This window comes from Lithobates pipiens, unplaced genomic scaffold (genome assembly GCF_037356315.1).
Source record: "Lithobates pipiens isolate NorthernLeopardFrog02 unplaced genomic scaffold, aLitPip1_a1.2 Scaffold_25, whole genome shotgun sequence".
In the NCBI taxonomy this organism is placed as follows: Eukaryota; Metazoa; Chordata; class Amphibia; order Anura; family Ranidae; genus Lithobates; species Lithobates pipiens.
The window spans coordinates 161,445,272-161,469,593 of record NW_027507787.1 but is presented as its reverse complement, the minus strand read 5'-3'; positions in this window follow the sequence as shown (position 1 = coordinate 161,469,593).

The following is a 24,322-nucleotide window of genomic DNA, read 5'->3' as shown; positions in this document are numbered from 1 at the left end:
GCACAAGCACGTACCCGCACGTGCCTGCCTTCTAACGGGTGGGGGGTCCGATTGGACTCCCTCCCGCTGGCTGCGGCGGTCCGTTTCACTTCAGGAATTATCTGGGATGAGGGGATGGCCGATGGTTTCTGCCCATCCCCTCTCGATCGCTCCTGGCGAATGAGAAGCTTCCCCCGCCTGTTTAGTGTAAACACAGGCAGGAGGAAGTGATGTCACTCTCCTCGGGGCGGTCTTTTTGACTGCGAGGAGAGGACATAGTAAGTGTGCACCAACACTACACTGACACGTAGGTACACATAGGCACACAAATCTATACTACCTAATAAAGGTTTTAACCCCCTGATTGCCCCTAGAGTTAACCCTTTCACCCCCTTTTGCCAATGTCACTAAGCGATCCTTTTTCTGATCGCTGCATTAGTGTCACTGGTGCCGCTAGGTAGCTAGTTATTTTTTTAGGTTCACCGCCAGGTTTTTATAGCATTAGGTACCCCCATATACTACCCAATAAAGGTTTTAACCCCCTGATTGGCCCTAGAGTTAACCCTTTCACCAGTGATCACCGTATAAGTGTCACTGGTGACGCTGGTTAGCCAGTTAGTTATTTAGTTATTTAGGTTCTTCGTCAGGTTTTTATATAGCGTCCGGGACCCCCATATACTACCTAATAAAGGTTTTAACCCCCTGATTGCCCCCAAGTAACCCTTTCACCCCCTTTTGCCAGTATCACTAAGCGATCGTTTTTCTGATCGCTGCATTAGTGTCACTGGTGCCGCTAGGTAGCTAGTTATTTTTTAGGTTCACCGCCAGGTTTTTATAGCGTTAGGTACCCCCATATTCTACCTAATAAAGATTTTAACCCCCTGATTGCCCCTAGAGTTAACCCTTTCACCAGCGATCACTGTATAAGTGTCACTGGTGATGCTGGTTAGCCAGTTAGTTATTTAGTTATTTAGGTTCCCCGTCAGGTTTTTATATAGCGTCAGGGACCCCCATATACTACCTAATAAAGGTTTTAACCCCCTGATTGCCCCTAGTTAACCCTTTCACCAGTGATCACCGTATAAGTGTTACGGGTGACTCTGGTTAGTTAGTTTGCTTTTTTTAGCATCAGGGCACCCACCATTTATTAACCAATAAAGGTTTAACCCCCTGATCACCCAGCGGGTGATATCAATTAGGTTTTAGGGTCAAATAGGGTCTGTGTCAGCCCAGGCAGTGCTAGGTTAGTGCCAGTACCGCTAACACCCACACGCAAAGCATACACCTCCCGTAGTGGTATAGTATCTGAACAGATCAATATCTGATCAGATCTATACTAGCGTCCCCAGCAGTTTAGGGTTCCAAAAAAACGCATTGTTAGCGGGATCAGCAGTATCGATCGATCACTGTCACTTACAAAACACTAAACACATAACTGCAGCGTTTGCAGAGTCAGGCCTGATCCCTACGATCGCTAACAGTTTTTTTTGGTAGCATTTTATATTTAAATCCTGGAGGCGGTGCTTGGTTTTCGGAGTCCCGTACGCGGCTAGGCTCCCAAAAAGTCCCCCACATGTGGTATCCCCGTACTCGGGAGAAGCAGCAGAATTTATTTTGGGGTGTAATTTCACATATGCCTATAGCATGTGTGAGCAATATATCATTTAGCGACAACGTTGTGGAAAAAAAAAAGTTTGTAATATTCCCGCAATCTGTGGCAAAATATAAAATATTCCTTGGACTCAACATGCCTCTCAGTACATAGCTTGGGGTGTCTACTTTCCAAAATGGGGTCATTTGGGGGAGTTTTGTGCTATTTTGGCATTTTATGGCCTTCGAAACTGTGATAGGTAGTGAGGAGTGAAATCAAAAATTTGCACCCTTAGAAATCCTGAAGGCGGTGATTGGTTCTCGGGGTGCCGTACGCGGCTAGGCTCCCAAAAATCCCCACATATGTGGTATCCCCGTACTCAGGAGAAGCAGCAGAATATATTTTGGGGTGCAACTCCACATATAACATATAACTATGGCATGTGTGAGCAATATATCATTTAGTGACGAGTTTTTGTAAACTTTTTTTTTTTTTGTGTCATTATTCAATCACTTGGGACAAAAAAAAAATATTCAATGGGTTCAACATGCCCCTCAGCAATTTCCTTGGGGTGTCTACTTTCCAAAATGAGGTGATGGGGGAGGGGTTAATGTCCTGCCATTTTAGCACCTCAAGAAAGGAAATAAGCAGTCATAAATTAAAAGTGTAAATTCCAGAAAATGTACTCTAGTTTGTAGACGACTGATTTCTGATTGGGACTCTAAATATGACTGATTTCTGATTGGGACTCTAAAACAAAGTTAATACTGCAGCTGCAGGAACAGATTCACAGGACTCAATCACTGTGTTTAAAATGTCCGTTCAGTGTCAAAATGTATTATTACATGTTATTTTATACATAGATAAGAAAGGGGTGGTGTGAGATGTTATTAAAAACTAACAAATAGAAATATGTTATTAAGAGCTAAACAAATAGAAATATTTTATTAAAATCTAGCGAATAGAACAATTGCAAAAGTAAAACATTGAGAAGGGAGGGGGGAGTAGAGAGTGTTTAGTAGGAGAGGTTTCTGTGTGTTAGGTGAAGGTTACAGAACACTAAAGCAGAGGAGGACAAAATGGAGTCTCTTGTGCTTAAATGAACAGTACAGTGAATGTCCATGTCATTTCCCTCCTTTTGTTTATTTGACACCATTCTTCTCCGCGTTACATTCAGCCGATTGCTGGTAACTCCTGTTACATTGGCGCAGAGAGACAGTGTCCTGTTCAGCTCTCTCCTAACTTTCTCACAATAATGGGTTCATCAGGGCTGGTGGACCATTTGTCGGTACAGCGGGTAGTCACATGGAGGCACAGCCTGATGAGGAAGTAAATGACAAATATGAGAAATAGGAACATCGCAATGTAAGCGCCTAGTTTCTGTAACCATGTTGCTATACCATATAAAAAGTCACCAAAACCTCCTAAAGCCTTAAAGGGGTTCCATCCATCTTTAGCAATATCTCTGGCCTTATTCTGTAGTTCTCTTATCTTAGCAAGATGACCTTTAATAATGTCCTCATTATCAGAAATGTATATACAACAGTCGGTGCGAAATAACTTACACATCCCACCTTGAGCTGCAGTGAGAAAATTCAGCGTTAATCTGTGCTCTAATACTACTTTTTTAATCTGAGCCATTTCTTCACTTAATAAACCTATATCAGTGGTAGTTAATAATCTCACCTACAATTCTAGTGTAATTATTTATTCTTTTCATTGCTTCAATTCCCCATCCTGTCCAGGAAGGGAACCATGACCATGCCATGTTCTTTTGAACACTAAAGGGTATTCCGGACTTTGATCTGCTCGCACTGTATCTTTGCGAACAGCCAAAGCAGGTGCTAACTTCCCAATATAACATGTACCTGTAACATTAGCAGGAAGCCAGGCGTAAGCTTTATTTCCACATATATCATATAACCCTCTACGTATGGACGGTATGCCTGCGCCTAAGAAACTGGAAGCAATAACATGGAATCTCAGGTGGAATCTCCCACATATTGGGAACTGTGAACAATTTGTACTATAAAGGGTTCTATTTAGTTCTGGATCTGGGATATAATAATATTGACCATGGTTTCCTCCATAAACTGTAATCTTTGCCCTGGTGCAATCTGAATTGCCCAACCATGTACATTTAGTGTTAAACGGGCATGTAATGTTTAACCTCTAGAGATCCGCGCTATAGCCGAATGACGGCTACAGCGCGGACCTGCTTTGCCGAGACGACGTCTATTGACGTCGCCCCGTGGACGAGCAGCCTGCGCGCCCCCTGAGGGGCGCGCGCTGAGCTCTCTGTGATCGGGGAGTCTATGAGACTCGCCTGATCACGGATCCGAGCAAGGGGTCGATCCCGACCCCTTACCACGTGATCAGCTGTCAGCCAATGACAGCTGATCATGTGACAAAACAGAGCAGGTAATCAGCTATTTTTCCTGACAGCACGAGGAGAGAAAAAAAAGTGCCGATCACCGGCGGCCGTGATCAGGACATCAGTCCCGATCACGGCCAGCTTACCAGTGCCCACCTGCCCCCTCACAGTGCCACCTATAGAATAAAAAAATGCCCCCCATCAGTGCCACCCATCAGTGCCCACAATCTGCCGCAAAAACAGTGCTGCACCTCAGTGCCACATATCCATGCCCATCAGTGTCATCTACCAGTGCCCATCAGTTCCCAGCAGTGCCGCCCACCAGTGCCCAGCAGTGCCACCTATCAGTGCTCATCAGTGGTACCCATCAGTGCCACCCATCCATGCCACTCATCCGTGCCGCCCATCCGTGCCGCCTTATCTGTGCCCATCAGTACTGCCTTATCTGTGCCCATTGGTGCCCCCTTATCTGTGCCTATTAGTGCCAACTTAACTGTGCCTATCAGTGCCCAACAGTGCAGCCTATCAGTGCCCACCAGCGCCGCCTCATCAGCGCATTTCAATGAAGGAGAAAAATGACCTATTAAACTATTAAACATGATTTTAAATTTTTTTTTATTTTGCATCTTTTTATGTTTGTTTAGCAAAAAATAAAACTCCCAGCTGTAATTAAATACCACCAAAAGAAAGCTCTATTTGTGGGAAAAAAATGATAAAAATGTCATTTGGGTACAGTGTTGTATGGCCGCGCAATTGTCATTCAAAGTGCATCAGCGCTGAAAGCTGAAAATTGGTCTGGGCAGGAGGGGGGTTTAAGTGCCCAGTAAGCAAGTGGTTAAACAAATCTGTGGATTGTCTATCTGTTTTGAAACCATCAAAGTTACTGATCTATGCTCATTAGCTGTGGAGACTATGTATGAGCCGTTTATTCTGGTCCTGTTTAGATCAGTGAATTTGAGAGGCATTGCTATCATGGGTATTGTTCCTGTTTGGGGATGTAAGTGAGAACACACCCAGCAATCACTAGCGTTGCTATGGGTTGCATACAATTTTAACATTTGTATGAAAGGGTTATGTTTCCATGTCTCAGTTCTCACAAACAACAAAAAGAAAAAGAACAACATCATAATTTTTTCAAAGGATATCATCACTTCAGGATTTTCTTGCAGTGACTGGCGTGAATCCAGGAGGGCTTTCCTTCCAACTTGACTGCGGAATCGGTTGTCAAAAGCACCAAATGTGGTCCGTCAAATTTTGGTTCTAGCGGCTTTCTGACGTGTCGCTTGACCACCACCCAGTCACCTGGTTGGATTCTGTGAATACCTGAAACAGAATCTGGGTCGGGGATAGATTTATAAACACCTTCATGTATTTTATTCAAAGTTCTTTGCAAAATCTGAACATATTCTAACAGACTAGAGTGAGAAGCCTGCAACTGTTGGGGAAAATATAGCCCTGTTTTGGGTGCCCCTCCAAATAAAATCTCATAGGGGGACAGCCCATGTGGTTGTTTAGGGGTAGTTCGTACAGAATATAGGGCTAATGGCAAAGCTTCCACCCATCCTTTTCCTGTATCTGCTTTAATTTTTGCACATCTGTTTTTCAAAATTCCATTAAGTCTCTCAACTTTGCCACTACTTTGTGGATGATAAGGTGTATGGAAAGCTTGCTGTATGTGAAAGGCTCCCATTACCTCTTTCATTACTTCCCCAGTAAAATGGGTTCCTCTGTCACTCTCAATAGTTTCAGGAACTCCATATCTACAAACTATTTCATTCAAAATTTTCTTTGCTGTTGTTTTTGCATTTGCTTTGGCTACCGGCCAGCACTCTGGCCAGCTTTAAAACATGTCAATACAAACTAAAGCGAACTCATAGGTGCCTATTCTGGGCATCTGAATGTAGTCTATTTGAATTCTTTGGAAAGGGAAATCTGGCCTAGGAGAATGCTTTTGGGGAACATGGACAGGCCTCCCAGAGAAGCACGGATTATGAATGCAATGATATAAGGAGTGCTGGACATGACAGTGTGGATGAGGGACACAGAGGGTTAAGCTTTATGGGTGGAGCTGAGGAAAAAGGTTTGCAGGAAGCAAGTTCAGTGTAGGGGAGGGGTCATATAAAAGGGAGGGGTGTGGCTTTAGGGGATCATTCGGATCCCAGCGTGACACAGAGGAGGCAGTTTTTCTCTGCTCCTCTGTAATGGCCGACCTGGATGTGATTTTCAAGAGGCTGAGACGGGCGGCGGAGGCGTGCGGAGCGGAGTGGCTGCGGGACCGAGCGGGGACCTGGAGGACACCGCGGAGGATGTCGGGGATGCAGGTGAGGCGCCGCTGCGTGCGGGGAGGTCTCGGCCTTCGGCGCGTTTTTTCCCCGGGCCTACACCTCGTCCACCTCGTGACTGGCAGAGCCCGGGGGCCGACCGCTCGGTCCCCCCGGCGAAGAGGAAGGTGCCTGGCTCTCCCTGGTCCGGGTGGTCATTGCGCCGCCGACCGGAGGGGGGCGGGGCCTCGCGGCAAAATGGCGCCGGCTACGGGTCGGGCCGGCACCCGGGAACGGGGGGGGGGGAACGGGCGGGGGGCTCTGGGTCCAGCCGCCTTGGGGGTGCAGCGGAAGGGGGGGGATCCTCGGACTGGGGGTTCCAGCATGGGGACACGCGCGGTGGGGGGGCAGGGTTGGCACGGGGGGGGGTCGCAGCTCCCGGGCTGGGGCGGGTGGGATGAAGGGAGCCACCGAGGTGCCTGGCAGGGCTGGTCTTGGACACCAGCATGCCGGGGGTGGTCGGGGGCCACAGGCACTGCGGGATGCGCCTGAACGCGCGGACCAGGAGGTCTGCGATTCGCCCAGGGGGATGGCGGCGCCCCCAGCGCGCACCGCGGAGGACAAGTCCGAGGGTGAGCTGTCGCAGGAGGAGGAATTTTCACATGCAGCGCACGAAACCATGACTGTCGGCAAGGCCCCGGTGCGGCCAGGTAAGTCACGTGATCTTTTGGTTCTGACGGAAGCCTTGGGGGATTTGCTGGGGGACCCGGTATCCCAGAACGGCAAGGGGATGGCATGTCGCCCTGGGGGGGCCCACGGACAGCTGCAGGACCTTCTTGGAGGGGCTGCGGGCCCTGGTGGGTAAGTTTGCCGGGGGTTCGGGGGCGCCGCAAGTGGGTCCCTGGATGGCTGCGGGCCCAGGGTCGGGGGGAGGGGGGTCCGGGGCCACGCCGGTGGTGGACCCCCCGACCGCTGCGGCTTCTGGGGGGGTGGTAGACATGGGGCCTGGGGGCACGGGGGTCCCCCCAGTGGTCACGGAACCTGGGGCGTGGACCGATGTGGTCAGGATTGCGGATGCTGCCCGGTGCGAAGTATATGTTGATTCGAGGGCCCGGTGGGGGCGTGCCTGGAGCAGGAGGTGCGGGAGAATATTGGCATGGGTGAGTATGTGGAGATTTTCTCTTTGCTCCCCCTTGAGAAGTTCAACTTGGATAGGGTCAAGCCGGACAGTTCAAAAAGGACAACGAGGAGCGGCGTAGGTATCGGTGATTCTGCGCACTTTCTCCAATTGGCTTCAGGCGTTCGCTGGCTTAGCTAGGGTGATTGGGGAGAAGAACCCCGAGCATTGCTCGGCGTTGTTCTGCTGTATGGACGCGACTGGAGAGGCTTATCGGGTGTATGGGGGGTGGCATGGCTGCGTTATGACGAACAGTCCAGGCAGCGGTGCGGCCGGAACTACGCTGGGACCACAAGGACATCAGCCTCTGGATGAGGCTTATGTCTGCGGCTCGGACTCCTGCTCCGTTTCTTCAGGGGGGGGCGGGAGTGTGTTGTCCTCAGGGCTGCCGGCCGGGAAAAAGTGGGGTGTGTGCTGGCCCTTTAATGGGGGGCTTGTAAATTCGGGAGAGCGTGCCGATTTAAGCACGAGTGCTCCCTCGCACTGTCCCGCTGTTTCAGGAAAGAAAAGCGTTCCGGCGATGTTGCTCACGAAAGGGATGACGCCGGTAACCCTGGAAAGGATACTTCCTTTCCTAAGTAAGTATCCGGATGGTTAGGCGGCGCGGGGGTTGATTTCGGAGTTTTCGGGACGGTTTCAGGATTCCTTGTTCATTGGCGGAGGTGCCCCTAGTGGCCCGGAACTTGCGATCGGCTTTGGTACACCCGGGGGGTGGTAGGCGAAAACTTGGGCAAGGAAGTGGCGTTGGGCCGGATGGGTGGGCCTTTCGAAGTGCAACCGTGGGGCGACCTGGTGGTGTCCCCGCTGGGTGTAGTTCCTGAGAAAGAGCCTGGGAAATTTTCGCTTGCTTCATCACTTGTCCTTTCCTAAAGGGGGGTCGGTCAATGACTTCATCGGCCCTGATGCGTGTACGGTCTCATACACGTCTTTTGATGCGGCGGTGAGGTGGGTCAGGCTTTCTGGATGCGGGGCTCTTATGGCCAAGGCAGATGTGGGGTGCCATTGGCGGGGCCAGTTCTATATGAGTAAGTGCCTGCCCATGGGTTGTTCCATTTCCTGCGCCTACTTTGAGGCGTTTAGCTCATTTTGGAGTGGGTGGTGAGTGACGTTTCGGGCCTGGAGTCGGTCATCCACTATTTGGACGACTTTCTGTGCGTGGGCCCCGCCTGCCTCCAGTGTGGGTGCGATTTTCTGTCCACGTTGCAGCACATTGCAGGTAAGTTCGGGGTACCGTTGGCGGGGGATAAAAAAGAGGGACCAGTTACGGACTTGAGTTTTTTGGGGATAGTGATCGATTCGAGGGCAATGGAGTGTCGATTGCCCGAGAATGAATTACTTGATCTGAGAATGGAATTGGTGGAGATGCAAGGATAGTAGAAGGTCCGGTTGAGGGCCCTGCAGTCTCTGTTGGGCTAGCCTAATTTTGCTTGCCGGATCATCCCTATGGGGGCGGGTGTTCTGCAGACAGCTGTCGGCAGCCTCGGCCGGGGTGAGTGTGCCTAACCATTTTGTGCGTCTGCGGGAAGGAACACAGGGAAGACTTGCGGGCGTGGCGTGAATTCCTAGCCTCTTGTAGCGGGCGGGACATGTGGATGTCGGGGCCAGCGAGCAATTTCGATGTGGAATTGGTCGCTGCCGCGGCTGGGTCGGCGGGTTATGGGGCGTATTTTCGGGGACGGTGGAGTGCTGACCCTTGGCCGCAATCTTGAGAGGTGGCGGGGTTGTTGGGCAACCTGGTTCTGCTTGAACTATTCCCGGTGGTGTTGGCAGTGGAGCTGTGGGGGGAGGAGTTCCGTAATATGAAGTTGCGCATTAGTTGAGACGGCATGGGGGTGGTTCAGGTCCTCAACCATTTGGCTGCTACGGCGGCTGGTGTTTCGGTGCTTACGGCTCAATGTTTACGTTTCGGCAGTGCACATACCTGGGGTGGAGAATTCTTTGGCTAACTCGCTCTCTCGTTTTCAGTGGGACGAGTTCCGGGATCTGGCGCCGAGAACGGAGGAGTCTAGGGCGTCTTGCCCTGGGTGGATGTGGGGGATGCCCTTGTAGTCGCCGCAGGTTGGATTCAGGGGTCTTTGAGTGAGTCCACGTGGGCGGCCTATTCTAGGGTGTGGTCAGAATGGTTGAGTTGGAGCGGTTGGTCGGGGCTCCGACCAGCGCTGGTTGGGGCTGTATTGGGTGGCACGGAACATTGAGATGGGATTGGCACCTGCGTCGATTGATCGGAAATTGGCGGGGTTGGCATTTTGTTTAAGCTGTGGGGAGAGCCGGACGGGAATGCGGCTTTTTGGGTGCGGCAAACCTTGAAGGGGTATAGGAGGGAACGGAAAGGTCGGGAGGCGCACAGGCTGGTGAAGTGTGATAACTTGGTGGCGATTTGTTCCCGGCTTGTGGAAGTTTGTTCTTCCGCTTACAAGGCCATCCTGTTCACAGCGGCTTTTTCATTGGCGTTTTATGGGGCGTTTGGGACTGGGGAGTTGGTGTGTCGGTTTAAACGGGGTGCTGTGGGGCTGTTGGATCAGGATGTACAGGTGGCTGCTGATCGGGTGAGTATACGGTGGCGGAGGTCCAAGCCTGACCAGCTGGGCAGGGGAGTGGTGATTATACTGTTTGCCTTGCCAGGCTCGGCAGTGGGCCCTGTGGTGGCGGTAAGGGCCTTTCGGGCGGTGCGGCTGGAGGGGGGGGGGGGCCTTTCTTGCTGCATGCGGGGGGCTCTTTTCTCTCTAGGTTGCAATTCGTGTCAGTTTTCAACGGTGCCTGCGGACTGTGGGTTTGGACGACCGGGAGTACTCGTCGCACTCCTTCCGTATTGGGGCGGCCACTGAGGCGGCCCGATGTGAGCTGGCTGAGGCGATTGTTCGCCGGATCGGTCGTTGGGAATCTAAGAGGTTCCGTTCGTATGTCCGGCCGCAGTTGATCCTGGGGTGAGTGGGGGCGCGGCTGGGAGTGTTTTGCAGTATGGGGTTGGGAGTTACAGGTGTTATGGTATATTACGTTTGTTGGTTGTTATGTGTTCTGTGTTATGTTTTTTATTCCAGATGGAGGTTCCTCACGCCTCGTTTGGATCCTAGGGCACTCGGACGTGTGCTGGGGGGCCGGGAGAGGTGATGCTCAGCCGGCAGGCGGGCCGTTGGGAATTCCTGGGGGGAGGCTTAGGTTGATGTGGTTGGGATTCCCGGGCATGTGGTGGGAGCGTGTGATGAAGGAAGTTGAGCGCTTTGCAATGAGGGACAGGCCCCCGGATGTGTTGGTCATTTACGCAGGGGGCAACGACCTGGGCATACGGAAGGAAAGGGACATCTTAGCTGATGTTAGGGCGGATGTTTTGCACTTACGAGTCCGCTTCCCGGGTACCATCTTGGTTTGGTAGGTCGTTGCGGGCAGATCGGTGTGGAGGTGGGCTAGGTCCATGGTAAGCATCAACAAAACCAGGATGGGGGTCTGACGTGGGTATTGACCTTTGGTCATTGGGTCTGCAGGAGGGTATACAAAATAGCTCTTAGGGTGTGGGGTGGCCCTCAAGGTTGAGGGGGTCACCCTTTCGGGCTGTGGCGGTGTGTTTTCTGGTGGTTTCTGACGGTAGACAGGTACTCAGAAGGGATCTGAGGGTGTGGGGGGCTCATCTAACGATCGGCCCCTCTGGGTATTCCTGAACGTTGGAGGGAATACGGTTATGTTCACTGGCGGAAGTTGTCTCCGACCGGTCACAGGTGGAGGCCTTTGGGAAGTTGGTGAGGTGTACCGCAGTGATTTGGTATTGTCTTAAGTGGGGTCACCGTCAGAGATCACCAGAATGGGCAGTTAATGTTATTTAATGTGGTTTAATGGTAATAAAGTTATTTATATTTATATATCTATATATATTTAGATATTTTCATATTTACAAGTTATTGGAGTGAATTTTGAGTTATGTTTAATAAAGGCTGTTGTGGCCAGTTTACTCCAACCTATGGTGTGGTCTCGTTTCTAATAGGGGAAGGTATGGGTAAGGAATAATATAAGGGGAACATTCAGACTACACTAGTCAAGAGAAGCACGGATTATGAATGCAATGATATAAGGAGTGCTGGACATGACAGTGTGGATGAGGGACACAGAGGGTTAAGCTTTATGGGTGGAGCTGAGGAAAAAGGTTTGCAGGAAGCAAGTTCAGTGTAGGGGAGGGGTCATATAAAAGGGAGGGGTGTGGCTTTAGGGGATCATTCGGATCCCAGCGTGACACAGAGGAGGCAGTTTTTCCCGCCCTCCCGCCCTAATGTTATGTGTTTGTTTTGTTGTGTCGTTTGTTGCTGGTCTTTTCTTCTTTTGCAGGTTTCGTCGGTTGTCACGGCAGCTGAAGGTTTTCCTGTGTTGGCGGTGTGTTTTCTGGTGGTTTCTGACGGTAGACAGGTACTCAGAAGGGATCTGAGGGTGTGGGGGGCTCATCTAACGATCGGCCCCTCTGGGTATTCCTGAACGTTGGAGGGAATACGGTTATGTTCACTGGCGGAAGTTGTCTCCGACCGGTCACAGGTGGAGGCCTTTGGGAAGTTGGTGAGGTGTACCGCAGTGATTTGGTATTGTCTTAAGTGGGGTCACCGTCAGAGATCACCAGAATGGGCAGTTAATGTTATTTAATGTGGTTTAATGGTAATAAAGTTATTTATATTTATATATCTATATATATTTAGATATTTTCATATTTACAAGTTATTGGAGTGAATTTTGAGTTATGTTTAATAAAGGCTGTTGTGGCCAGTTTACTCCAACCTATGGTGTGGTCTCGTTTCTAATAGGGGAAGGTATGGGTAAGGAATAATATAAGGGGAACATTCAGACTACACTAGTCATGCATTGTACAGAGCACAAGTGAGACATGAAGCACAAAACCTGGCTGCAAATGCACTAAATCCAGGTGCTATCCAATAGCAGTCAGTAAGTGCCACCATCGCGCCCTTAGCAAGATGACTGACGCCATGTGCCAGTTGTGCTAAAACTGGGTACAAACTCCTGGGTAGACACCACCTGTTGTCAGCGCTCCACAGGCGCTGCTGATTTTGGGTAGCATTACATTTGATCCACTTATCCTTCTCTTCATCAGGGGCCTGGTTCTGCAACTGAATTAGAGTTTCTACATCCCACTGCTCTTGATGAGGGGAATCTGTCCCCGCTACCTGGGCAACCCCTACAGTGGGTGTGACTCCCAATGCCATAAGGGCAGCATCCTTTGCCGCTTGGTCCGCTAAAGCGTTTCCTCTGGCTGTCATGTCATTTCCCCTTTCATGCCCTTTTACCTTCAAGATGGCAACTTCTGCTGGTTTCTGAAAGGCCTCAAATAGCCGCTCTATGAGGTTTGCATGTCTCACTGGCTTCAATGCACTAGTCAGGAAATTCCGTGCTTTCCAAATAGGCCCAAAATCGTGAGCGATTCCAAACGCATATCTGCTGTCAGTGTAAATGTTTCCCCTTTGATTCTCTAGGAGATGACATGCTTTGACTACGGCACACAACTCCGCTTCCTGTGCTGACATCTGGGGTGCCAATGCCTCCTGGTGTAAAATGGTGTCTGTAGTAGTTACAGCAAAACCTGTGTGTGGCTGACCATCATTGGTGTAAAATCTGGAACCATCTACAAATAAGTGTGTGTCACAATCTGATAAAGGCTCATCTTTTGCTGGTGTGACAGAGGCCCTTTCTACCTCCATCAGAGCCATACAATCATGAGAAAAACTCTCTGATTCTACATCAGTACCATTTGTTGCATCTTCCTCATCAATTATAGGAAGAAGAGTAGCCGGATTTAAAGTAACACACCGTTTGATTGTTAAATTTGATGGAGCAAAAAGAGCAGACTGGTACTTGTCAAATCTACTGGCAGACACATGTCTGGTATTTACTTGATTCATGATTTCCTGTACTGCATGTGGCACATACAGGATCAGAGCAGAATCTAGTACAAGCTCAGTTACTTTGTCTAGCAGCAAAATGCAGGCTGCTATGGCTCGCATACAACTGGGGGAGCCTTTAATGACAGGGTCTAATGAGGCTGATACATACATCACAGGCCTCTGTTTGTCTCCATGTAGCTGGATGAGTACACCTGCAGCAAATCCATTGACTTCATGACAGAACAACGAGAAAGTCTTATTATAGTCAGGAAGTCCAATGGCGGGAGCTTTTAATAAACTTCATCTGCAATTCATTTTCCCATGTGAGGTTGAAAGGGTTTCTAGTGGTAGCCTCATATAGAGGAGCCATAAGTTCTGATGCATTTGGAATCCAGTCCCTACAATATCCCACTAACCCCAGGAAGGCACGTAGTTGCCGTACATTTCTTGGCTTTTCAAATTTTTGTAGAGTTTTTACTCTATCTGGGGTTAGGTGACGGATTCCATGTGAAATGCAGTGACCCAGGAAGATCACTTTCTCTTGGCAGTATTGTAGCTTATCTTTGCTAACTTTGTTGTTACTGTTATAGAGAAACATGAGAACGCTTACGGTTTCTCTGCTACAAATGTCTTTTGTATCAGAACAAATAAGCAAATCGTCTATGTACTGAAGCAAAACTGTGTTTGGGTGTGAGGGGGACCATTGGTCCAATACCTGCTTTAATGCAGTATTATATTCAGAGGGGCTACTCACACAGCCTTGGGGCAATCTTGTCCATGCTAATTTTTGGGCGTCATTGGTAAAAGAAAAAATATGCCAGCAATCTGGGTGGAGGGGCACCGAAAAGAAAGCATTTGCAAGATCAATCACTGTAAAGCAGGTGCTGGAGGCAGGTATTCCACTTAGTAAAGTGTGGGGATTGGGCACAATCGGGGTATCTGCCTCAATTATTTTGTTAATGGCTCTCAAATCATGCACCATGCGGTATGTCACCTGCCCACCCTTCTTGTCTGGCTTCTTTGCAATTGGGAACAGGGGTGTATTGACTTCGGACTTAATTGGTACAACAACCCCTGCGGCTTTCAGTTGAGTGATTTGATCCTTTATCCCCTCAATCTGAGCAATACTCAGTGGGTACTGTTTAATCTGTGGGAGATGGGCTCCTGGTTTAATTTTTATCATGACTGGGGTGCAATCCAGCAGACCTACATCATATTTGCTGGTGGCCCATAATTCAGCAGGAATCACTTTCAATTCTGGTGGAAATGGCGGAGTGGAGTCTTGAATTAAAAATACTCCACACGCAGTATTTAAAACTTCTCCTGACAGACTACTGACCACTTGGACTCCTGTAGGAGTGTAGTCTATGTTTGCTAAAATTTGATTCAAAATGTCAGCTCCCAAAAGATAGGTAGGAACTGTGTCTGAAACTAACACTTTAGTGACAATTTCTGTTTGCTGTCCTAGCCTGAGTTTAAGTGGCTTGGACTCAACCAAATCAGTAGAGGTCCCGGTTAGGCCAACACCAGAGATAACATTTGTAGATAATAATCCTGGAGGTAAGTCCTCTATATTAAAAACACTTCGGCTTGCACCAGTATCTATTAAACAGGTTAATTCTGTTTCTTCTCCAGGATAGGGGAATTCTCGTAAAAATACTTTTACTCTGACCTTCGGGACCATTGTCTCCCCTATTTAACATGATTGATACTGGCATGCCATTTTCCTATGCCTGATCCACTGCTTTTGGCAGAGAACTGGGATCAGCATGAGGTGCCTCTAAGCGCTTTTCCAGTCTACGGTCAGGAAGATGGCAGTATTTGGCTATGTGTCCTTCCCCATCACAATTGTAGCATATGATTGGTCCCCGATTGCCACGATTTCTGACATTGCCTTTGCCTCTTCCTCTACCTCTCTGCTTCCCCACATACATAACCTTGGGTTTGCTGTCTTTTTGGTTAATCCTGTTTTCTATGGATAACAGGATAGGCAGGACGTCTCGAATAGACATATTGCCTGCCTCAGGCCTTGCTGTGAACAACTTTTCTTTCAACTGGGGTATTAAACCATCAAGAAACCTTTGTTTCACCAGTTGTGTAGATGGACTTGCAGTTTTTCCCGCCTTCTCTTCCTCTATTTTAATGCCTGCTTCCTCAGCCATATCACTTAACCTCCTCCAATAAGCCCCTGATGCCTCCTCTTTCCCTTGCTTGGCATTCATAAATTCAGCATGTCTGGTTTGTCCATATATTTGGGGCAATTTTTCCTTCAATTTCTCACAAACCTCCCGTCCACTAACCATCTTACCTAGATTTTTGATGTCTACACCACATTCTTTAAGTATATAACCAGACATGTTGCTTCCCACTGCTTTAATAAGAAGCTGATGAATGTCAGTAGCAGAAGCCTCATATGCTTCCTGTGCAGCGCTAAGTTTGTTTGCAAACCCAATTGGATTCTTTCTAGGGTCTCCCAATCCCTCTAATATGGATCTCATATCTTGGGGACTAAAAGGTACATGCCATTTAATTTGAGACTTACTGTCAACAGCATTACCTTCAAAAACGAATTGGGTTCTGACAGGATAAACTGCAACAGATTGATCTATGACCGGGGCAGAAGGGCTGGCATCTTCCTTCTTTCTCTCTTCATCTTGCTGCCATAATTTGGAAATTATGGTTTGCTCCAGAAGTTCAGACTCTATTTCTCTTTGTCTGGCCAAAGCCTTAAGTTCAGAGAGATCTAGTTTTGCATATGTGCCTTTGGATTTATGCCAATCATCTGTTTCTAAGATACGAGCCAAATCCCTCTTTGTAGGTTGATATGGGGCTGTTAAACCTCTGCTCTCTACTATATTGCCCAGCTCATCTTTTGTATGTTCCATGTAATCTAATTCTTTTGCTTTTGTGCGTGGACCCCTTAAAGCCAAACTGGCAGCCACATAAGGTGGGGGGTCCTCCTCCATAGAGTCTTCTGGCCAAACGTAGTAAATTTGTGCAGTACTTTTATTAAACATCTCCATCAAGCCAGTTTGATTTGCTACTTTAGCTTCTGTCTCCCATGTGCAAGCTATTCTCCACGTTCCTTCACTGCACAGTAGTGGGCCATAATCGTGCAGAAAAGTTTGCCATACTTGTAAATCAAAAGTCCCTTCAGATTTTAAAGGTTTAGCTGTTCCTTTTGTCCATTCTACCCATTTATCTAGGGGCTCAGTATAGGCGGAACTGTACCTTCGGTTCATATATTCTCTAGCGCTCATCTTGCGCTGGGCATTTTCTGAAGGCTTCTCTCCCTTCATTCTCTTACTTAAATTAATGGCCATAATGACTGGCCAGTCTTCTCTATCTGTGCCTATACACTCTTGCCTCTAAAACAAATAGTACAGCAAATCTGCAGATTTACAAGAAAAGTCTCCACTTATATACGTGGATAGAAGGGGTTTATGACAATAGACAAAACACTCATTAAGAGACCCTCCTCGTCTCTTCTCTTCTCTGAGTTTTATCTGACCCTACCATGCGCCTCTGACCCAGGTCGCCCACAAGGAGTCAACGCAGGGAACTGCAGAGGATTCTCCCTATCCACACACAGTCCAGCCCATGAAGGGGGACACAAACACATTCACACACACACGTTACCCAACCAGAAAGGTCCGAGAGTGGTCTGGTTTCCTTGAGAACCGACAGATAGGATACATAGGAAAGGCAGAAATATAGCAAGCTTAAGGACAGCTTACCTAGCCGGCATTTAGATGTCTGCGTTCCCGATGATCCAGATCAAAGCGCGGTTCCTTCTGGAAACTCTGCCAAGCTCCTGGCTGGCTCGCCAAAATTGTTCTGACTGATTTCTGATGGGACTCTAAAACAAAGTTAATACTGCAGCTGCAGGAACAGATTCACAGGACTCAATCACTGTGTTTAAAATGTCCGTTCAGTGTCAAAATGTATTATTACATGTTATTTTATACATAGATAAGAAAGGGGTGGTGTGAGATGTTATTAAAAACTAACAAATAGAAATATGTTATTAAGAGCTAAACAAATAGGAATATATTATTAAAAGCTAGCGAATAGAACAATTGCAAAAGTAAAACATTGAGAAGGGAGGGGGGAGTAGAGAGTGTTTAGTAGGAGAGGTTTCTGTGTGTTAGGTGAAGGTTACAGAACACTAAAGCAGAGGAGGACAAAATGGAGTCTCTTGTGCTTAAATGAACAGTACAGTGAATGTCCATGTCATAGACGCTATAACTTTTGCGCAAACCAATAAATATACGCTTATTGACATTTTTTTTTACTAAAGACATGTGGCTGTATACATTTTGGCCTAAATTTATGACTAAAATTTAGTTTATTCGATTTTTCTTATAACAAAAAGTAGAAAATATCTTTTTTTTTCAAAATGTTCAATCTTTTTCCTTTGATATCGTAAAAAATCAAAATCGCAGAGGCAATCAAATACCATCAAAAGAAAGCTCTATTTGTGGGAAGAAAAGGACGCAAATTTAGTTTGGGTACAACATTGCATGATCGCGTAATTACCAGTTGAAGCAGTGCAGTGCGAAATTGTAAAAAGACCTCTGGTCCTTAGGCTGACAATTAGTCCGGGGCTTAAGTGGTTAAAAAAAAAAGTTGTGTCACTTTTATTCCTATTACAAGGAATGTAAGAATAAACATCCCTTGTAATAGAAAAAAGCAGGACAGGACCTCTTAAATATGTGATCTGGGGTCGAAAAGACCTTAGATCTCATATTTACAATAAAATGCAATATAATTTAAATGTCCCTTTAAGAGCTACGGGCCGAAGTGACTTTTTTACATCGCTACTGCCTGCAATTGTATGGAGCCAAGTGGAGGGCCAACTTCCCCTCACTGGGGGAGGACACAAGCAGGGGAGGACACAATAAGTGGCGGAGGGCACCAGAGAGTGGCGGAAGGGCTCCCGCCACCAATAAAAGTGATCTTGAGGCAATACCGCCACTGAGACCATTTTTTCTGAAAGCTGAGCGCCTGCTGAAGAAGTGGATACTGGGGTTATGGAAACTAGCTGCTCCCATAACAACGGTATTCCACTTCAAAGTGTTTCCATATAATCACGGCAGGTGGTCCGTAAGTGCTTAGGTGGACATATATATACACTTATTATTTCTAGTGTTATAGCATCAAAGACGTCAATTACACAAAAGCAAATGTAAATGCATCAAAATGGTATAAAATAAAAACTGGCTGCTCTGCTAACTGGTTTTCGGCTAGCAGAACAGCAGTGCAGTCGGCTGCAGGAATCTTGTCGGTTCTCTATCCCGGTGGTCGCAGTTCCGGTAGGTGCGGACGGGTGGCATCAACGGAGGGCTCGCATCAGATGCCACCCGTCCCGCTCAGTTGCCGGCCCAAGCTCAGCACGGGGGGGGGGTCAGCCCAATCGCAGGGGAGGTGTCATCCTGGACGCTACTTTGTGCTTTTCACTGCCCCAATCCGCTTATGCTGCAAAGACAGTGGATGGGGATGTCCGCATGTCGCGACAATTAGCAGACAGTACTGCCTTCTAAATGCTACCCATTCACCTAAACGGGGCCACGCCGCTAGTGCCCTGACATCATGTGCAATGAACGCACAATAGTGTGGGTCTTCGGGGGTTAAAACAGGCAGTGGAGGTGACATAACACCTTTGCATCTCCTGTCATCCCATTATATTCTATTCTGTGTCCTTGGGGCTGTGTGCTTCTAAAAACATTTATATCAGTAAAGCCTGTAATTTCTGAATGCCGTTCTGTGAGCGCTCGCATTTTTCAGTTCTTTTGGCGTGCATTAAATCCTTCACTTTTTTCACATTCTCTTTGGAACAATTTCTGGAAGTTCAGTGACAGAAGTTTCTTCCAGTAATCGATTAAATGGCTGCACATGCATCTCTGGAATGTACCATGTGGGATATGTAGCAATAATTAGCTACGGTGTCTCAGTACTTTCCTCTTGTTATGTAAAAGCAATAGGAGTAGGCTGCTTTCCGTATAATGGAATCCTTTTCACTTGTAGACATGCGTGATCCTTTATGTGGCTAATATAAGCTGCTTTACTGTCCTTTTTTTTCAAATGCAGATCCCCTGTAGGCTTGTCAATACATAAAAAAGGGGAAGAGGAAATAGGGAAACAAACTGAGAGCAGATTAGGTGGGTGCATCCTCTTTGGCTGCTTTTCATGTGTATTTAAATTGGTTCATTCTCTATCCTCACTTTCATACCACACTTATGCTCTGTACACATGATCGGACATGCCGACAACAAAATCCGTCGTATTTTTTCTGACGGATTTTGGCCCAAACTTGTCTTGCATACACACGGTCGCACAAAGTTGTCTTAAAATCCAATCGTTGAGAATGAGGTGACATACAACGGGTACGACGGGACTATAAAGAGGCCAGTAGCCAATAGCTTTCATGTCGTTATTTATTCTGAGCATGCATGACACTTTGTGAGTTGGAATTGTCTATACACGATCGGAATCTAAATGATTGGATTTTGTTGTCGGAAAATTTTAGATCCAGAGCTCAAACTTTGTGTGTCGGTAATTCCGAAGGAAAAAGTCAGATGGAGCCCACAAAAGATCGTAATTTCTGACAAAACAATCCGAACGCACATTTTCTGCCTCAAAGTCTGACCGGAGGTGAGGTAGACCGGGAAATAGCACGGGGGGGGGGGGGGGGGGGGTTCGTAGAGCATGGGGGGTGGAGAGCACAAGGGGATGGCAGAAAGCATAGGGGGGTCTGGAGAATGTGGGGGAGTGAATGGGCACTGTGAGGGGATGGTGAGAATGGGGGGTGGGCTGGAGCGCATAGGGGGACTGGAGAGCACGGTGAGCAGAGAGCACAGGGGGGGGGGTCTAGAGCACTAGGGGGGCTCTATAGCACTAGGGGGAGTCTGAGAGTACAGGACTAGGGGCCTGAAGAGCATGGGGGGAGCAGAGAGCACAGGAATGTGAAGAACACAGGGTGAGCCTCAGAGCACAGGAGGCTGGAGAGCATGGGGGGAGCACTGGGGGGAAGTCAGAGAGCACTGGGGGGTGGAGAGCACATGGGTGGGGGGAGCTGAGAGCACAGGAGGGTGAAGAACACAGGGTGAGCCTGAGAGCACAAGGGGCTGGAGAGCACGGGGGGAGCACTGGGGGGAAGTCAGAGAGCACTGGGGGGTGGAGAGCACATGGGTGGGGGGAGCTGAGAGCACAGGGGGAAGGCCTGAGAGCAGGAAGGGCTGGAGAGCACAGGGGGAGAGCACATGGGGGGAGCTGAGAGCATGGGGGAGCTGAGAGCACTGGGGGGCAGGCTGGAGAGCAGGGAGGGCACTTGGGGAGATGTCAGAACACTGGCGGGGTGGAGAGCACATGGGGGGGCCTGACAGCACTGGGGTTGTGGTGGACAGCACATGGAGGGACCTGAGAGCCCAGGGGGGGGTCAGAGAGCACTGTGGGGGTGGAGAGCATATGGGGGGGAGACCTGAGAGGCCAGGGGGGTCAGAGAGCACTGGGGGGTGGAGAGTACATGGGGAGAACTGAAAGCCAAGGGGGATCATAGAGCACTGGGGGGTGGAGAGCACATGGGGGGGGACCTGAGAGCCCAGGGGGTCAGAGAACACTGGGGGCGTGGAGAGCATATGGGAGGACCTGAGAGCCCAGGGGGTCAGAGAGCACTGAGGGTTGGAGAGTACATGGGGGACCTGAGAGCCCGGGGGGGTCAGAGAGCAATGGGGGTTGGAGAGCACATGGGGGACCTGAGAGCCCGGGGGTCAGAGAACACTGGAGGGGCAGCAGAAAGTAGCCGGATGGGATGATATAGAAGAATCATCTCTCCATCTTCCTCCTGTAGCCTCTGAATGCATGTGGGGGAGAGAGGAGGAAAAGTGAGTTTCAAGAGGCTGCAGGAGTAGAATAGAGAGATTGATTCTTCTATGCAGCTGCCCAGCCACTCCTCCTATCCAGTTGCACATGGAGCTTACCTTCTTTGTGTTCTGGTGTCTCCTCCAGATCCCCTCCTGTGGTCACAGATCACCTGACCTGTAGTTTCCGGCCACCTCCCCGGCTGATGGTGGAACAGAACTGGCCGACCGGCCACGGAGAGGCCAGGTGAGCGCCGTGGGCTCAAGGAGCAGCCCAGCTGCTTTGACCATACCAGCACATGCGGTCCTCGCCCACCGGGCAAGTGCCCGGTGTGCCCTCTGGCCATTCTGGGCCTGGGTGCTAGTAAGGTTTATTTTACTAGATTATCCAGCACAGGTAAATTTAGGCAGGCTTATGCTGTGTGCTAGGCCTGTCTGTTTTGATCTGGGGTCTGGGAGTGGTCAGTGTAGCTGTAGGCGTTACCACCTGCGCTTCAGTTCTGAGGCGCCTACCCTGTTTCTGAGGAGAATGTTCTAGAAAAGGGACTGGACCTGAAACTGGAGTGGCAGGCAGCTTGTGTGTGAGCCCTGACCAATCCCCAATCCAGATTGGCAGGGGGCAGGCATCAAAAATAAGCTGAGGTGATTTTCCATAGGGGTAGAGTCAGCTGAGTGAAGTGAGGAATGGCCTGTTAGTCAGTCACAGGAGGTAATCCCCATCTGGGGGGGGGGGGTGCTCCAATCGCAGGAGAGGCCGGGGAGAACTGTGAGGGAACATTGCCTATACACGGTCATTGTCAATGTCTCTGGCAGGGAACTCCTGGAGCAGGAGGGCAGGTGAAACTGGCGGTACACATGGTCCAGTCAAAGTTCCTCATCAAGGACTCAGGGCTGTTGGAAGTTCAGTAGTGTTACCACAATTGGGCTGGAGGTGCCAAGGGCTGAAGTGCCAAGGGCTGGAGTGCCATAGAGTCTGTGAAGGGAACTCTGCTAGTACACTGTCACTAGTGGAGTCTTCATCAATACACACAGTGGATAATGGGGACTCCTGGATCAGAAATGAGACTATGGGGATCTGTGTCAAGTTGATGCTGCCTGCGGACACATGATTTGCAAGGTGGGCTGGCTGGAAACACTAGTCCATATTTCCTAGAAGATATGCTTCTAACCCACTGGGCCTCTGGGGAGAGGTTCTGCAGGCCTCAGGCCTAGTGGCAGCGAGCAACCAGAGTCACAGTAGAGAGCCTTATTCAGAGTGGGCCCCTACTATTCAATAGAAGAGGATGTGTCATATTTCAATACAGTAACTACAAGTTTGTGCAGGAGGAAACAAGTTATGGGCAGGAGGTGAAAGAGGTCTAAGAACATTGCTTTTACATGGTCATTAGTAAAAATAGAAAAAATCTGCGCTTAGTAAAAAAACAATAAAAAAAATCAGCAGCTGAACACCATAACCAGCATACTGGGCACAAAGAAAACAAAAGAAATACAGTGCAGCGCTTGGCCACTAAATGTGAATGTGACCTGAAAAAAATGTGCAAAAAAAATATATGATCAGAAAAAGCTGTGAAACCGAACACACAAATATTGAAAAAAAAATATTGTGAAAAAACTCAAGTGTCCAATGAGATAAAAAAACAAAAACAAATTGTGAGTTCAAATGTCCATATGTAAATGAATGCAAAAAATATAAGTAATGTCCAGTATATATATATAAAATTAATTAAAGCTTGTTTATTTAATGAAATAGTACTTGACCACATGGACCCTTCACCTCTAAACACCACTAATAGATGGAGGCTTACCAGATCCCCAGTGACCCCCCTGTTAGGGGAGGTCAAAGTGCGCAGATTCGATCACAGATCACATAGACCAGTGATGGCGAACCTCGGCACCCCAGATGTTTTGGAACTACATTTCCCATGATGCTCGACTACACTGCAGAGTGCATGAGCATCATGGGAAATGTAGTTCCAAAACATCTGGGGTGCCAAGGTTCGCCATCACTGACATAGACGTTCCGATAACCAGATGCCGGAGATTGTCCCGATCTTTCGGATTTCCCACGATCTTCGGATCCGCACGGATGCTCTCAGCACGCCTCCAAACGACATATCACCATAAAGAAACAAAATGCGCCGAATCGTGTGATATAGTTTCAACAAGATTTATTTAAGCCGAATAATCAAGCGCTTAAAACGACTCCACCGAGTCATAAGAAAAAAAGATACAAATACCGTTTAATTTTGCTAGCATTTTCGTTTGTTTTTTTAAACAAAGTTAAAAACTCATCAACGTGAGTTTGTAATGCGATCGCAAATGCACAATGGGTGTGAGCGTGGCTACTGTAGTACAAGCCGTACAAGTTTCCGCCAAAATCTGTCGGAAAAAATAAGACGGATTTTGTGGTCGGAGTGTCAGACCGTGTGTACAGGGCATAAGAAGGAATAGTCTGCGGGGGTTGAGTAGCAGGAGGAGCAACAGTCTGCATGTAGATGCAGGAGGAAACTAATACTAAATCCTATATGCACATTATATCTTCTGGCTCTACTTTTATTCAAATGTACTAAAATCCTTAAATATGATGGCAAAGACTTATCCTATGGGCATCCCATATCCCTAATCCCTATTAAAGTGGTACCCCCCCGATAAAACAACGAAAAAACAAAGCTTGCAAAAGACTGTTCATTGTCTCTAGAAGTGATGTATGAAGTCTGGAAGTGGGGTGATTTGGCAAATTGTTTGTTACTAGCTGCAACACCATGGCTACACATTTTTTGTGCTTCTATCCAGCATCTGGGATGTCTAACAACCTCACTTGGACTGCTTGTCAAATACCAGGAAGCGCTATACATGTATGATTAGCAACTAAATGCATGACATCTGTAGGACTTAAGCCCAGTGTAATGTATATATATATATAAAACCTTCCCCCCATGACAGGCACCCCTTCATCCCACCTTAACAAACGACTGGACTAGATTTGGAGTAAATTTGGAGTAAATGGCCATCCGGCCTTAATTTATTAACAAAATATACTTTAATAAAATACCATAAATAACTTTTAAATAACTGTAAACATTCCCAGCCTTTTAAACGGGTCACGGGTAAAGCATAACAACATACTGGTCACTGCGAACGACTTCCAACTTTTTGACCTCTTGACCTCCAGACGGAATCCCCTGTCTCGGAGGCTATCCCTAAACCATCGCAG